The sequence below is a fragment of the Carassius auratus genome, chromosome 30, assembly GCF_003368295.1.
Source record: "Carassius auratus strain Wakin chromosome 30, ASM336829v1, whole genome shotgun sequence".
NCBI lineage: Eukaryota > Metazoa > Chordata > Actinopteri > Cypriniformes > Cyprinidae > Carassius > Carassius auratus.
In genome coordinates, this window is record NC_039272.1 from 2,398,015 (window position 1) to 2,411,498 (window position 13,484).

General features: G+C 37.0%; 1 long non-coding RNA gene across 1 annotated transcript; it reads left to right on the plus strand.

The window, feature by feature from the left end:
* The first annotated feature begins 8,551 nt into the window (after nt 1–8,551).
* On the plus strand, nt 8,552–10,178 carry LOC113048851 (uncharacterized). Its single transcript, XR_003276544.1, has 2 exons — nt 8,552–8,856; nt 9,184–10,178. It is a non-coding gene; the product is annotated as an uncharacterized LOC113048851 (long non-coding RNA).
* Nucleotides 10,179–13,484: the final 3,306 nt, after the last annotated feature.

Consider the following 13,484-nt stretch of genomic DNA (forward strand, 5'->3'; position numbering starts at 1 on the left):
AGCACAGTTTCACAGGTTCATGAACCAACTGTGAAAAATACCAATAAACAGACGACAAATTAGCTAGCTTTTGAACTGCAATATATCAAGCAATATAAAAGCTTTAGAAGGTTTTAATTCATGGGTCATAAGACCTGCAGAGGAAGCACTGCCCAACAGTGCAACAGAGCTGTGGTCTGAGGTCACACGAGAGGTTTTATCACATAGCCTCCATCTATATATATATACATACATACATACATACATATATACATATATACATATATACATATATATATATATATATATATATATATATATATATATATATATATAATTGTCTATTTTTTATTTAATTGGTTATGCATTTTCTTAGATCTTATTTATTTGCCTTCTATGAATTTGGAAACATCATTTATAAAGATGTTTACATTTGCATTTAGTCATTTAGCAGACACTGTTCACCAAAATGACTCACAAATGAGGACAACAGAAGCAATCGAACTAACATTACCATATCATTTAGCATTGCATTAGAGTGGCCCGGAGTTTTACATTTAAATGGCATTCTTTAGGTACACACTTCATTGAATTAAACAAATACACCAATCAGCAGCTGCAATTGAGGTTTGACCTTTTCTCTTTTTTTTTGTCTTAAAACAAGTGTTTTTACATGTACAATAAGCTGATAATTATCAAATAAGTCAATAAATGAAATAAAAATAAACATCAAACATCAAAACCAGACTTTGAACAGAGTTTACATACAGCACAAAAGTTAGAGTATAGGGGAAACCCCACATTCCAATTAAGAGTTTAAAGAACACTGTGTAAGACTCCTTTTCTCTGTTTTGTTCTCAGTGTGTGTTTGTGTAGGTTTCAAGGAATGAAGTCTTTGTAAGAGTACAAGGGCCTGGTACACAGCTGGAAGTATTCCCAGAGCTAAAGGTAGCGCATCAAGAGATTAGAAATCACCAGAACTCATGCAGGGTCGAACTTATTCATTCACGTATTCTTCCATATAAAAAGTGCAGCTTGACACTAAGAAAGTCTTGCAGGAGAGGTTGATGAAAACACTTGCTTAAGACTCGTCATGAAGTAACAAACCCAACTTCTCTTTTAAAACAAACTGAATATTAGAACTTCCCCTTTAAGACATAGGCCACAACATTAGCTGGTGGAGTGTTGAAATGATGATTGCACACACATCTGATTACTAACAAAGATATGGAAAGCTCACTCACACCTCACACATGGCCACACACACACTCATACACAAACATGCACAACACACAACCATACAATGATAAAAGAGAACCTTATAATTGTGTTAATTGTATATTTACAATTGGAGATTAACAAGCAAGAAGAATGTCTACTCTAGTGAAAAGTGTTTAAATATCATTTAAATACATACCCAACCATACACACACACACACACACACTTAAAGACATTAAGCATTCATGCAGAAATATAACCAGACACTGTAATAAGCAAACAGATTATTATTATGAGACATTAAAATAAACTAACCAAAAATGATTTTTATTTTACATTTGATGCTTTGATAAAAGCAGATAAAAGCATCTATGTATGCGTGTGAGAGTGTGATACGAGTGAATGTGAGTCATCATGACTAGTGTGGTTGTATGCTTTGCTGATCTATATCTCCATTTAGTCACACTGAAAAGCTGCAGTCAAGATCTAATCCAAACCAGAAACAAAACCAGCACAAGCAAGACCCAGATCTCTCTGAACCAAGCTTCTGTTTAAATAAAGCTATACCTTAAAACAACTCCCTTTCTCTCTCTCTGTGTTTTTATTTTTATTTTTTTTTTATTTTTTGTGTGTGTGCTATTTTGGCTACTGGAGATAAGTGCATGACAAGCACAAAAAAACAGAGAAGAGGTGTCTCTTCGAAGGAAGTGTCTTTTTCTTTAGAAGGTGTAACTGAAATTTCTCTCTTTCGCTCTCTCTCTCACTCTCTTTCTTTCAAACCCACTCTGTGAGAATCAGGCCTGAAACACGGCAGTTGTGACACGCTCTCAGCCGCAGTGTGGAGGGTGGAGGTTGCTGCCGAACGGTCGTAGTTGTGAATCATGATCACTGAAAGCTTTACTGAGTGAATTCAGAAAAAAGTAAACCATATCCAATTTCATACAGATTCTGATCCGGTTTCATAGATTTAAAATTGGAGGGTATGAGTCATGCCAGATACAAGTCTGTACAGTCGTTTCTCCATCTGCTGTGTTTTAGCATCTGTTTTTTTGTGCTGTAAATCTTACAATATGAATGTAACTGCACATTAACATTACTGTCAATCTTATTAGCATGCATGCTTTCAATAACATGCACTACACCCCCTGCATCCCTTTCCAGAACTGCATTATCATAATTACTATCCTTTACACTCTCATTATGCTCTTCTTCTCTTTCCTTGTCTTCGAATTAAAATTTTATGAACAACATAAAAAAAAATAAAAGTAATAATAATCAGTGAACGGCAGAGGAACCAGTAAGATCTTCATGTCCACAGCAGCCAGAGCGATCATTTAATAATTTCATGAAACCTGGAAAGGAAGTCTGATGAGTTGGCTCTTCCACACAGGACCTTACAGGAACCTCCTCATCAACACAGACTTATCTTTTACAGCAGTGGTCGCCAACATTTTTAAACCCATGATTCCTGACCTCAACCTTTATGAAAGACAAGATCTACATATTGAAAAATGTATATCAAAATACATCCCAGTTTGTACTTCCAATTTGAGGCCTTTATTTAGTATTTTAATTAGTGATGTATCGATCATGACTGATTCAGAATCAGATTTTTCTTCATTTTTATGGGTTTTTTTTTTTTATTAAGAAATTCATTGATTCTGATAATGGTTGCTATTTTCGTTTTTTTTTTTTTTTTTTTTTTTTTTTTTTTTGTGAGTGTGTGGTGTTTTCTGTTTGTTTGTTTTTTAGGCAAACTTATTTATTGGTTATTTGCTTTATAACAACCAAACTGACCTTCAACAAAAATATCTGTAGCCATTTGTAATTAGAGGCTACCACTGCATCTTAATCACGATCCAAACAAAGATGCTACAGACGTTGCCTGAGCAGATGTTTTGAATTTGAATTAAAGAATTTCAGGATTTAAAGCAAAAACAGACTTGTCAGACTTCAGCCTTTTTTTCTTCTGGCTGCATAAAACATGAAACAAAAACAGCAGGTCTGAATGAGATGCAAATTCACTCTGACAGCATGGTGGCACTTATGAACCAGCTGCAATATCGCTCTTGCTCTCAGCAAAGCTGTGATTTATATGGAGATAAGAGAAGAAAATACCGTTATTGCCATCAAAACTTTTCTCAAGACAATTCCTATCAGTGAAACATTATTAAAAGCTAACCCCACATTTTCTTCCTATATTTTGAACATCGTGAACAGTGAGCTTGTTCTCTGCCTGTTCTCCTCTTTGCGCTCATCTTCAGTGTCTCTTAACTTGCGGTGCGATTTATTTTTCTTTATCATTGTCCTAATATCCAGGCCCGTAGCCAGCCATGAGGTGACCAAGGTCCGGGCCTTGGTAAATTTTTCATGTTCAAAAATAACATTTGTTCTCTGAATGATTAATTTGCTGTTATAGGGATAGTTCACCCAAAAATCTAAATTCTGTCATTAATAACCCTCATGTCGTTCCAAACCAGTGAGACCTCTGTTTATCTTCGGAACACAGTTTAAGATATTTTAGATTTAGTCCGAGAGCTCTCAGTCCCTCCATTGAAGCTGTGTGTACGGTATACTGTCCATGTCCAGAAAGGTAAGAAAAACTTCATCAAAGTAGTCCATGTGACATCAGATGGTCAGTTAGAATTTTTTGAAGCATCAAAAATATATTTTGGTCCAAAAATAGCAAAAACTACAACTTTATACAGCATTGTCTTCTCTTCCGTGTCTGTTGTGAGTAAGTTCAAAGCAAAGTTTGTGCCAGTTCACCAAATCGAACTGAATCGTTTTAAACGGTTCGCATCTCTAATATGCATTAATCCACAAATGACTTAAGCTGTTAACTTTTTTATGGTGGCTGACACTCCCTCTGAGTTAAAACAAACCAATATCCAATAGGGGTCAGTGATATCTTTATCTTATATAATTAGCTAAATAGTTGAAATAATTTCCATTTATTTGTTTTATTTAAAGGTCTTTGTTTATTTTTATAGCAATATCTGGCAACATGGCTTGCCGGCACTTAAACCGGCAGTAATCAAAAAAGTTCAAGGATAGGTTATTGTTGACAAGATATGACATTCTTTAAGGGAAACACAAAAAAACGTTAGCAATGCTGTCAGAAACAGTAGCATTAAACTCTAGCGCAAAAATCTGTAGAACTAGTAACAGAACGAAATGAAATACGGCATGGTTGCGTGGTTGCGTGAATAATAGGGTATGATTTAAAAATGATCATCCGTCCAAAACAGAGAAAACATCTTTCAATACAAACATCTACATTTCAGTCTATTTTAAAGTGTTAATAGCGTAATAGTGTATTTAATTCCTTGTATTTATAGGGGTTATTATAGCACAATTCTTTTATAAGGGGGTTATTCTAGAAACCCCCTGGACCTCAAAATATTTAAAAGCCTGGCTACGGCTTTGAATAATGCAATTTTGTACTTTATTTTATTGTTATTTTTTAAATCTACTGGAACAGTGATAAAGATTATTAAAAGGCGACCACTACTCTCCAGCAACAGCATGAAGAAATTGAGTAAAGTTTCAGCATGTCTCTATGTCGTTATCTTTATTTGTCACATATAACAAATATAATTGGAATTATGCAAATGTAAACTTAAAGAGTTTCGTCAACCCCTGAGACCCATGAAATCTGTAAAATGAAATTAATGGCTTCACTGTTCCCGAAACTGCTTTTGTCATTTAAGGCAGCATGAGTCTGGCAATGGAAATATGAGCACTTTTGTTACAAAGCCTGTATAGTCTCGTGAGACAGACCTACAAGCTGGACGATGGACCACTGATGCTGCATGCTGTGCCATGACTCATGTAACATGAGGAAAACATTGAGGAATACAAAATATTTGTTTAATCATAGACAAAATATGCATAATTTTTTGTCCATAATTCATGTGAATCTGCAAACCCACTTCATTGAGAGTTGGATACTTTAGATTGGTCTTTGGCTCTGTCTCTCACCTGGTCATATTGCCCTGCAACATTGCTCAAAAAGTTTCCCCATGTATTGTCACCTTGACAGGACATAACCATAATGCTGCAAATTGACTAGTAAGTTGACAGAGTTTTTTTGCTGCATTCGGCAAGTTGGTAGGTGTTAATTTCAGTTCTTAGACACAACACTTGGCTCACAGGGGTAGACATTATGACTTCTTTTTACTTTTTATGAGACAAAAAGCTATTTAGCACTATCTTGAACTTTATTTAGATTTTTAACCAACCAAAGTAATAGCATGTACACTGAACAATTACATTTTCATAAAAGCACATTGCAGTGTGCTAAAATGACAGTAAGTAGCAGAAAGGCACAGTGGGTGTAAATGCTCAGGACAGCCAAACACTTAAGCTTGATTAGACTGAACTAGCACAAAGCCGGCGACCTGTTCACATTAACTTGACTATCCCTTCACCTCTCTAATGATTCAATCATTCTTAATGGGGCAAAAGACTCATCAAAACCCTACTAAATTAGCTGTTTCTTATCCTTGCATGTATCACAAACAAGCCAGCGCTATTAACAATAGAGTGTATTATAAAAATAGAGTATTTATTTCCCTCAGCACTTAGACAGGCTTGTACAACCCCACTACTCAAGAAACCCACTCTTAATCCATCTCTTTTAGAGAACTACAGTCTGGTTTCCCTTCTTCCTTTCATTGTAAACATTTCATTGCAAAAACGCTTGAACGACCTGGGTTCAACCTAGTCTCTGCCTTTCTCACACAGAACCTTCTAGACAGCAACCAGTCTGGTTTCATAAGGGGACATTCAACTAAGACTGCCTTGCTCTCAGTTGTTGAAGTCCTAATACTGGCAAGAGTGTATTCCAAATCTTCAATACCGCTGCTTTTGACAAGGTTAACCACCAGAATCCTCCTGTCAACCCTATTTGCAAAGAGCATCTCAGGAACCGCACTTCAGTGGTTTGAGTCTTACCTCTCAGATAGGTCATTCAAAGTATCTTGGAGAGGTGAGGTTCCCAAGTCGCAACATATAACTACTGGGGTGCCTCAAGGCTCACTTTTTGGACCACTTCTCTGGACTCAACTCTACCTCTCATTCCATCCTGATGATCCGACAGTAGCTACTCGCATCTCAGCTTGTCTAACAGACATTTATTGCTGGAAGATGGACCATCACCTTCAACTCACCCTCACCAAGACAGAATTGCTTGTGGTTCCAGCAAACCCATTGCTTCATAATGATATCCCAATCTGATCAGGCTCATCAACCATAACTCCTTAAAAAACAGCCTGAAACATTGGAGCTATGATTGATGATCAGCTGAATTGCTCAGACCACATTGCTAAAACTGCCCAGTCTTGCAGATTTATTTGATTCAGTTCCTTTCTTTCAGAACAACTCCTTGTTCAAGCTCTTGTTCTGTCCAGGCTGGACTATTGCAATGCTTTCTTGGCAGGTCGTCCAGACAGTTTTATCAAACCTTTACAACTAATCCAGAACACAGCAGCAAGATTACTTTTGAGTGAGCCAAAAAGAGTGCATGTCACACCTCTGTTAATCAATTTGCACTGGATACCAATAGCTGTTCGTATAAAATTCAAGGAATTAATGTTTGCCTACAAAACTACCACTGGCCCTGCACCCATTTAAAGTGAAAGTGAAGTGACATTCAGCCAAGTATGGTGACCCATACTCAGAATTTGTGCTCTGCATTTAACCCATCCGAAATGCACACACACAGAGCAGTGAACACACACACACACAGTGAGCACACACCCGGAGCAGTGGGCAGGCATTTATGCTGCGGCGCCCGGGGAGCAGTTGGGGGTTCGATGCCTTGCTCAAGGGCACCTCAGTCGTGGTAATGAAGGTGGAGAGAGAGCTGTTCATGCAGTCCCCCCACCCACATACAATTCCATCCGGCCCGAGACTAGAACTCACAACCCTTCGATTGGGAGTCCAACCCTCTAACCATTAGGCCACAACTTCAGAGCTGTGTGCCCTCTAGAAGCTTACGTTCTGCAAGTGAATATCACTTTATTTTGCCATCCTAGAGAGGCACAAAATCACTTTCACAGATTTTTAAATTAAATGTTCCCTCCTGGTGGAATGACCTGCCTAACTCAATCCAACTCAATCTTCAAGAATCGACTAAAAACACATCTCTTCCATCTTTTTTTGACCCTCTAACTCTAGCACTCTCTATTCAAATTATAGTATGAAAAAAACATGCCCCTTTTAGACTTGCACTCTATTAATTTACTGCTTGTTTTCTTTTTTTCTTTTTTTAAAAACAATAGCTTTTTAAAAACAAAAATTATTCTATTGGTTTTCTTTTTATTATACAATTAACAAAAGCAAAAAAGACCTCTAACACCAGCCTGCTCGATTTTTTTTCTGTTCTACCTGTTTTAATATATCTATAATATAAAATATATAACTACGTATACTGCATTAAGCTAACTGAAACTTGTTAAAGCATTTGCATATCATTTCTATTTTGTGGATTCTCATTGCTTCCATTGTCCTCATTTGTAAGTTACTTATAAAAGCATCTGCCAAATGACTAAATGTAAAAGTAAATGTACATTTATTTACTATTAAATAATAGTACTTCTGGTGTAATCTAAAAATTATTTTATAGGCAACTGAATCATTTAATTGTGTGAACTGATCAGGGCTGGATTTCTTCCGAAGCATCATAAGCATAAGTCGAATGCAGAACCAATACATGCCAATGGTTTCAACACAGCCCAATGTTGGTTTAAAAAAAATAATTTAGAATTATTTAGTGACTTATCTAAAATTCAGCTTATAAAGTACAAAGGCAGTCAGAGTACAACCCAACTTGAAGATCCAGTGATACCGATCAGCTTGATGCCTGACCAGGCCATCTGCCCAATGGAAAGGTCTATGGTTGAAACTGTGCTCAGTTGTCAGCAGTGTTGAGGCCTGAAGAGAAAAAGTGTGAAAACTCTCACAACACCAGACCTCAGAGCATCCAACATCACCAGAAATTCACACAATACCACATGACAGCTGAGCACAAAAACACCAATCAACCTCAAGAGCAGTCCTTGAAGAATTTGCCCATTGAAACTAGACTCTAAAAACACTACGCAGTGTCCTCAAATTAAACTTTTCACTGGGTTCTCAAATCTATCTATCTATCTATCTATCTATCTATCTATCTATATATATATATATATATATATATATATATATATATATATATATATATATATATATATATATATATATATATATATATATATATATATATATATCTTTTATTTATTTTTTTAAAGGAAGGCCAACCCAGTACAGCACACAGTGCTTCAGTTTGTGGATTAATTTGGCGGGAAAGTTTGTGGCTGTTATTGCAAACTCAGATCTTTTTTTTTCTTTAACATTTCACAACTACTTTAACACATATAGTGTTGTCTCTTAACCTCCAGATATTTCCTGCTCTAAAGCCTGCGTGTTATCTTCCCCCTTTTACTTCCTCCTTATGCTGGCAGCTTATTAGTGATCACACACATGCTGTCCGCTTCACACAAACACTCTTCAGTGCCTGATCATACATGCCCCGAAGAGCACACGTCCCCGTGGACGGGCCACCCCGAGCAGCCCTGTGGATCGCACCAATTGTGTTGCAAGGAACGCAAAAGGTATGAACATCTTCTCAGCTAGTCTACAAAAAAACCATACAAGAAACTATTGTTCAAATAGGAAGAGAAGTGAAGAGAAACAGAGTTGCATGGTGGGTGAACCGAAAGCTCCATGAAATAATCTAAAATTATAATTTGTATGAGATCTTTTTTTCATATTTTACCCAATAATGAACTGATATTCTTTAGTCTGAAAGATGAAGAATTAATTATCATTCAGCTTGTTTGAGTACATCTGACGAACAGGAGGAAGAGGGAGGAGTGAGAGGGACCGATCTTCCTGAACTAAATGTGTTTTAATATCGTTTTTCCCCCTCATCTCTCTAGGTCTATCCATGCATCTACTGGTCTCTCTCTGATCTAGACTCTTCTCTTAGAGTATTTGACAGACTGTGGTTGACACTCAATTTAAGGGGGTGTCAGTTTGTCAAATACCCCAAGAGAGGGGGCACGAGTCTCCAAAGTTCTCCATCACCTGGTTTGATACAAGCAAACCCCGTTATACCTCATGTTCAACCGCATGCAGCAGCGCATGTGTAAGTTTAGCTACTTTTGCTCAGTGCTGTGTAGATTGCTTACAAATTGTAGTCTTTTACATGATGAAAATTGTAGTCAGAAATGTAATCCATTTTAAGTAATTCTTTCAGACTACTTTTTGGTTACTTTAAAATTACTTTTGACCTAACTTTATAGATTTTTGTTTATAGATTTGAATGGGATTCTTGTTAGAAAAAGCAAAGATAAATAAAGTATATTCCATTCTGTTATCTACATCATGAAACACATTAAATGTTACATTACTCCAGGGTTTCACAAACTATAGGGTAAATGAAAAAAGTGCAGATGATTTCTAAGTTTATTTAAAAAATATTAATTGAATCATATTTTTTTAAATAAATCATTTAAATAAAATGTTTATGTTTACCTGCATGTCAGTGTGACATTAGATAACTGTGAACATGAGAATGTGTTGTTAAATTATTATATATAAAAGTTAACATGGTATAATTGTCTGAGAGTTGCTTTCATCATCAGAAGCACGGATTGCATATTAATTTACATTTATGTGGCCATTCTATATTGTGCATTTTCAAAGATAAATGATATGTCACTAGAATTTTTAGCAAATAACTGTAATATGATTATGAGCAATTTAAAATGTAACATACCAGTAACCTATATAAAATAAGAAGAAGCATATGGTGTTTTCCATGTAATCTTTTCATTTATAGTGTGTGTGTGTTTGTATTTATTTGCTATGTTGCTGCAATCTTATTGGATGGAAAAACAGGTAGTTTGGATAAATAAATAAAAAAAGAAACTAATGCCAGAAAAGTACTATTAATGCAGTGCTATCTGTATCACAGATCATTACGTTATAATACAGTTGTCTTACACTCTCAACATGATTTAGACAACCAGTGTTTAGCATGCTGACAGCTGCTGATGAAAGTTTGCATGAACAAGTTCCTCGCTACAGACAACTGGAGTTTTACAATTTAGAGTGTGTGTGTGAGTTGACCTCACACACACACTCTGGGAGTGTGCTATCTTTTATCTGTTAATTAAATCTATTTTTTTTTTGTTTATATTTAGCATGTAAATTCTGTTAACAATGGCTGTTTATTAGAACATTAAACAATAATTACAAATTGAAATTTCTCTTTCAGAAATGAATTAAAAAAGAAAGGTTCATTTGCATTGTTAAAAAAAGAAATGCTAGTGCTTGCAAGTCTGCAAAATAAAGGTTTGAGTTGTTGTTGTCATAACATCCAGCAGTCGTCTTGTTTTCTGTCAAGTGTGCATTACACCTATCAGAACTGAACTGAGAATTGAACTTTCACTTCAATTTCTGAATTTAAATTTAATTAGAATTTAGGCAGCAAACTAATTTGAATTTAAGGATGTTTCACAAAACACAAGTTTAAAGAGTAACTAAACCCTAAACCAATTTTTTTTAGTTAATGATCTGTAAGAATGGGGCTTTATTAGTGTTGTTCATTGATTTGAGTAACTTTTTTGACATGTGAGTATAAAGTGTTTGAATTCTACAATATGGTGTAAAAACGTCTGAGTGCTGCCCTCTTCAGGTTGAACGGTGGCTACTGCAGTTGATTTTTCCTATTGGATATTTGAGGTGGCAGGCCACACCCCTTGGTACGAGCTACCACGCCCTTGGCAGTATAAAACCATCTTGTTCCGTCAAAATTACTGTCAGGAGGAGCTGGAATTGCGAGTATTGAAAATGACCAGGATAGACTATTATAGCATCTATTTAGCATAGTATTTATACAGTTATTTAGATTAGGGCTGTGCAAAAAAATCGAACGCGATTTTCATGCACATCTCATCAGTAAAGACGCTCCTGTTATTAGAAGTATATATCTCCAGCACGTGTGTTCAGATTATGGTTTCCAGGTTTTCACAACAAATCCTGCCCAGTTGCTTCTCGAAACTAGTCCAAAATCGAGTTTCCAGGAGGTTCCCGGATAAAAATTGCTTTCCGGGGTTAAAATGTAAGTTTTATGGCATGGTTGCCCTGGTAAAATTCGCATTTTAGGGTCTAAATATCACGTTATTGGTATTGTCGCTTGGACCCGCGGACATGAAAAACAACCACAGACTTGGCAACATTGGTTGGCATTTACTACACAGAGCCGTAGTTCACTGACAATCTACACAAAATCGATTTTAAAATCGGTGGCGATTCTTTGTCGATTTTGAAAGCGATTTTGTAGTTGTCGGTAGACTATGACTCTTGTGTAGTAACTGCCGCTCCACCTGAACCATTGCTGCCAAGTCTGCGGTAGTTGTTCATGTCCGCGGTTCGAAGCAACCCCAATACCAATAACGTGATATTTAGCCCCTAAAATGCGATTTTTTTACAAGACAACCATGCCGTACATGCCGTATATTTTATGGGAACCTCCTGGAATCGCGATTAGTTTTGGACTAGATTTGAGAAGCAATATGGCAGGATTTGTTGTGAAAACCTGGCAACCCTGATCTGAACACACGTTCTGGAGATAATACTTCTAATTACAGGAGCGTCTTTACTGATGAGATGTGCATGAAAATCAAGTTCGATTTTTTGCACAGCCCTAATTTAGATTATTTTGTGTACCCTATGTAGTTAATTAGCATAGTTGTTAATGTAAAGTTAGTATTGTTAGAAGCATAGTTAGTTAGTAACATACTGTAGTTTTGCATCAGTTAGGATAGCTTCAAGTAGTACAGTGGTCAGGATGGTACGTAAGTGTAGTGTTGCTAATTGCAACAGCACTGTTGGACTGCATAGTTTTCCAGCAGACTTTAAAATTAGGCAACAGTGGTTGCATGCACTTGGCCTGGAAGACCGCGAGTTCCCGCCTAGAGCTAGAGTGTGCAAACTGCATTTTTCCCGGGATTGCTTCTCCAACGCAATGGAGGTAGAAATGGGCTTCTCCACACAGCTCATGCTGAAAAGCAAGTTAAGACCGTAGTTTGAGCCAGCGGCTCGAATTGATATGGCTCAGGCCACAGACACCTCGACGTCACTTTGACAGCGAATAACTTTACATCTGAGGGGTTTAAAGACTCAATTTTTACATTCATTATTTGTAAAGAAACACGAAAATGAATAAAAGGCCCCATTACCTTGTATCTTATGTTGTGGCCCGTTAGAAGCAGTTTTTGTAAAAATAGGCCAACGATTGCATCTTAACCTGCGACTCTCTGTCGCACAGTAGAGAAATTACCGTATGGACAGGAGGAAAAGCATGCAGGAAATCTTTTACTGTCTATGAGGGGGGACGTGGAGGCATGAAGTCAAGGGAGAAGCCCATAGAGTGTCCATATAATCAATGGGACAAAATTATTCAACAACGTCTGCAAGATTCGGTGGGTGATTCAGATTTCTCTTGGCACAGCGGTTAGAAGACTTACAGGTTACTCACGTGACATCTACGTCATCAAGCTCAGTTTGAGTCTGCGCAGTACGCTCGACCCCCAGGAAGTGCTTGCTTCTAATTGACTTTACTCGTCTCCGTTGAATCCAATGGGGTCGTTGTGTCCATTTCTTTTACTGTCTATGGTCACTACAGTCACCATATTAGCGACTCTGACAGCAGCTGTCAATTAATCCGTCAATGCAGGTTTCAGGTTCCCAGCCCACTCGCTCAGCCCTGCCCTCGGTTCGTCCCCTCTATCTCAGCTGTGCTCTGCCCACTTTTCAGCACTCTTCAAATATTGCCAGTGGGTGGAGTACAGGGGTTTAGTTACCCTTTAATGTACTGTTATACATTGTATGAAGTGTGGCCAATTGGGGGGGGGGTAAATATATATATATATTTTTTTAGTTGGTCAGAACAAAACTGGCAGACATGTTACTTAATCAGATGACATACTTCCAAGACGTAGTATCTGTAATTCCAAAGTACAGTGAATGTCCACACACACACACACCTCAAAACATTCGATTCATCTGTGCTGAGGAGCTGTGTGGATGCATAAACCACTTAAAGAAGATAATTCTGCAAATAAATGCAGTTGCAGGTTTCAAACAGAGACGGCGACAAAGAGACAACACTTCTGTAATGGAGATTTAAAGGGGTCATGACATCAATTATTTATAATATTAACATGTTCCT